The 4,580-nt window shown below is 41.0% G+C and overlaps 1 non-coding gene across 1 annotated transcript; it reads left to right on the top strand.

The window, feature by feature from the left end:
- Positions 1–2,354: 2,354 nt before the first annotated feature.
- Positions 2,355–2,460, top strand: LOC118485295. The gene has a single exon (XR_004875599.1). It is a non-coding gene; the product is annotated as a small nucleolar RNA R71 (small nucleolar RNA).
- The last annotated feature ends 2,120 nt before the right edge of the window (positions 2,461–4,580 follow it).

A 4,580-nucleotide genomic window follows, 5' to 3' on the forward strand; every position in this document is an offset into this window, starting at 1 on the left:
CTACTAACACTATAAGACCGGGTCAAGCTGGGTAAAATTTTAGAAAACTAGCTAAGGGGTAACAAATGATAGGCTTTAGGCACAAAATTGGGCAACTAAATGTCCAAACCCCCGCCCCTCTCACTACCAAGCTCATATATATAATTAATGAGGTCCAACCCCCCAAATCCCACACTCGCACTCTAAAGACGAGGCTACCTAAATGCCCCTATCCTTTTCACATTCACGTCCAACTAAGGACTCAAACCGCATTCAAGCACAAGTTCTAATGCACCCCCGCCCGTAGCCACTCTCATCAAAGATAAATTTTATTTATGTACAAGTGTGGCTTCAACTCTCACCAAGAAAAAGGGTAATTAAGGGTTGCCGGTGTGTCACTCGGGGTTAATTCAAAGTGTTCGAATTTCAACAATGTTTCGCTTGATTTAAAAATTTAAAAAAACCGTCAAAATTTTCCCCCATCCCCACACTTGGGATACATTGACCCCAATGTATGGTTTTGGAAGGAATTGATCACTAAAAACCCATTCAACATCAATATTAGCTCAAAATCTCAAACCCCAAATTTCTTTTTTTTTTTATTTTTTCTTAATCTAAAAGCAAACGAACTAACTACCAATATTTCAAAGCTAAAGAACATAACAAGACTAAGGAAAGAGCACATTGACCTGGTGAAGTTTGACACAACAGATGTTGTGGATAATCCGACTTCCTAACACCACCTTCACACAAGTATCCGCACATCTTCCCCACACTTGAATGTCGCCATGGCCTTGAAACATAGAAAAATAAACACAGAAAGATCAATATAAAACCTCGGGTTGCCTCCTGAGCAGCGCTAAGTTTCGAGTCTTCAGCCAGACCGTGCCACCTCTATTTATGGTGGCTCAAAGAATCGGTTCTTTTCACCTCCCCCACTGTAGCTTGTCATTGGTTGAAATGCATCCATCAAATGTCCATTCAGTGGATAGTCAACTACATACCTGCTCGAACCTTCATACTTCTTTTCACACCCCGGTGGTTTGTTTGTTTTTATTCTCTGATGCACACTTTTCATATGGTTACTAGACTCTCTACCCTTCTCTTCAATAGGTTCATAACTAATCTCCCTAGTATGAATATCAAAGTACAACTTACGGTTCTTTTCGGTCATAGTAATGATCCCGTCTCTACAGTTGATTTGAGCACTTGCCGTATAAAGAAACGATCGACCTAAAATTACCCTTTGTTGTGATGTCGTTTTGGTAGAAACATAATCTAAAACCAGAAAATCCACTGGATAGTCAAATTCTCCCAACCGAATCATAACATTCTTAACCATTCCCCGTGGACGCCTCCAACTTTCATCCGCCAAACTCACCATGGTGTCTTTATCTTGAAGCGGACCAAAGTCGTACATATCGTATAGATCGCCTGGTAGCACACTCATACTCGCCCCGTAGTCCAACAATGCTTGAGGAATTTTTAATTTTCCCACTTGAATAGGCACGAGTGGTGCTCCATGCTCTTTGTCCGTTTCAACCTCGGCATCCCTTCCTATACCTGCACTCACTTGACAAGAAGATGTTAAAAATGTTTCATTGAATTCACTATTAGGAACGGTACTTACCACATTGATATTAACACTTTTAATGTTTTTGGGATTTGTCACCATGTCACTTTGTAGTTGGCCTTTTGATTTCTTCAATATTGCCACATCGCTCGCAAGTTGACTCATTTGGGTAGTCAACGACTGAGTTGCTTTATCACGGATTTCGTCTTTTTGTATGCGAGCATCATCAAGCTGATTCCTTTGTTGCATCTCAATTTGCATCGCCTTTAACATCTCCATTACCTCGTTTCGACCCGAAAAACTTTGACCCGTTTGATATTGCCTTTGAAATCCTTGGTTTCCTTGGAAGTTCGGGTTGGCTTGATTTGACGAATTCCCGTATCTAAAGTTCGGGTGATTTCGTAAACCGGGGTGGTAAGTATTGGAATTCATGTTGTAGTTTCTACCACCCCCTCCTTGACCTTGTACCGCATGAAGTTCTTCATATTGCCCTTCAACCATCCCTTGGCAATTTTCAGCCGCATGACCTATTTCATTACAAATAGCATAAACATCATAAATTTGGTTAGAAGTTTGAACATTACCATCGTCAACTGTATGAACTTGTGATCTTGTGACAACCGGTCGCGCTCTCCTTGATGCTTGAGCTTTCCTCTTTGATGTAATGGCCATTTGCTCCAAGAACTCCCAATCGTCATGCTCATAGTTTGTGCCAAAAGTCCCGTTTGTGATGGACATTAAATCACGAGCATCTTCGGCACTCAATCCCTCGTGGAAGGCGTTCATCAACTCCCAAAGCTCAATTCCATGGTGAGGACAATTTTTAATCATCATATTAAATCGCTCGAAAGCTTCATGAAACATCTCGCCTTGTTGTTGTGGAAAACTCCTCAACCCCTTTCTTGCATCGTTGGTCTTTTGGGCGGTGTAAAACTCATCCAAAAAGGTTTGTTGCATTTCCCCCCATGTATATATAGATGCTGAAGGCAAAGTGTAGAACCACTTCTTTGCCTTATCTTCCAACGAAAATTGAAACAAGACCAACTTGACATCATCAGCTGAAAAACCTTGACTCCCAAGAGTATTGCAAATTGAGTCATAAGCTTCCAAATGGAAATAAGGTTCCTCCGTCGCTAGACCCTTGTATTTCGGCAAACTTTGCAAAGAATTCGTTCTAACTTCAAAAGTTCGTCCTTGGTCGTTGTGAGGATTAACTACCGGCGAGGGATTATGAGTGATTATCGGCCTGAAATGCGCTTCTATACCTCTTGCATGATCTCGAAGATGCCTTCTTGGTACACCTACCCTAACTCTTGGATGCACCGGACCCGTTGGTCTTGGCATATGCCCTTGTGGTGCAATTAGTTGTTGAAACTGTTGTTGTCGCACCGGTGGGCGTTGAATTGGCCTTTGGAATTGTTGAACATTCGGTGGATGAACTTGTTGCAATGGTACCGGACGTTGCAATTGTGGTCCTTGTGGCCTTGGCCTAACGTGTTGTGGTATGAGTTGATGTTGTCGTGGCACTCCACCAACACTTGGCATTACTTGAAATTGACCTTGCACATACCCAAAGTCTCCTTGGTCTCCATCACCCCCATACGCATACCCATCTGCATCATAACCCTCAAATTCCTCATATCCCTCATCATAACCATCTCCTTGAATTCCCGAAGATTGCCCAAATGGAAGAGTCGAGTACTGAAAACCCGATTGGTTTTGTGGTCTAAAAGATGGCATAGCATGCACAATAGTGGAATTTGGTGCAATTGTGAAATTAGAAGATGATTGACCCGTAGTTGGGGGAAAGAAATGGGAAATTGGTGGGATTGTGATAGAAGGGCTAAAGGTAATAGTGGGTTCGAATTGGGTAGTGATTGGTTGCGTGACATTGGTTGGTGTGACTTCAGTAGTGGTATTGGGTAAAGTGGTGTTTGGTGATGGTTGTGTGACAGTAGGAGTGAAAATTGAGGTCGGTTGACCCGTTGTGGGTGGTACTTGAGATTCTTGCATGACGTTTCTTGGTGTAATGGGTGAAGTAGGTGAACCAACAATTATGTTTTCTCGTAATAGAACTCTGTTTTGCCTCAATGTCCTTTCAATTTCCGGATCGAACGATAGTGGTGACGACTTGTGAGAGCCTCTAGTATGCATACACCTGAAAGTACCTGCACACTAAACACAACCAGCGTAAACCCGAAAATAACAAACAAAACTACTAAATTAACACACGTTGCGCACTACTCCCCGGCAACGGCGCCAAAATTTGACGTGATGTCGTGGTCACAATCAAATTTAATCCAAATACAACTAAATAGATAGCGGTAAGTGGGTATCGAACTGAGGGAGTATGTGGAAAATCTGTTATTTAGAAGTGTATCTAAGTTAACTAAGATTAAACTAATTACAATAAAAAGTAAATTCAAAGAGTTGGATTGTTTGTTTGATTTTTTAAAACTGAGATTACTAATTAAATTGCGAATTGAGAATTGGTTTTGTAAACAATTTAGAGACAAATGACCATCCTAAGTTTCCGGTTTGCTTTGACATTCATGCAAATATTCAACTAGAAAGAACCACATTGACATGGTTCATATGTTATTACTTGTCGTGATGAAAGGGAACTAAGTACTCGGATTCCTAGAACGCGAGGTTGTTACCCGATGACCAATTAATCAATACCCAATCCTAATCCCGCCCATGATATCTCGATTGCCAACGGCACCAAGAACGTATGGTTTAGACTAAGATTAATATACAAATTAACAATTTACGAACAAGCAAACAACACACCGTAATAAACAAACCATCATAGCAAGTCTATTATTCTAGAAATAAGAATCAAAACACAAATGTCTTAGACAAACCTTCAACCTAGGATGATCACCATAAGTTTAGCCACTCATGACTTGGACAATCATCATCACATACATATCAATGTTCATAGGAATTAAAAACACTAACAAGATGTTTAGAAATTGTTTCAAGCTCTCAAGAACACCCAAAAATCGCCCCTAGACTGCTGGTA

The sequence above is a fragment of the Helianthus annuus genome, chromosome 12 (assembly GCF_002127325.2).
Source record: "Helianthus annuus cultivar XRQ/B chromosome 12, HanXRQr2.0-SUNRISE, whole genome shotgun sequence".
In the NCBI taxonomy this organism is placed as follows: domain Eukaryota; kingdom Viridiplantae; phylum Streptophyta; class Magnoliopsida; order Asterales; family Asteraceae; genus Helianthus; species Helianthus annuus.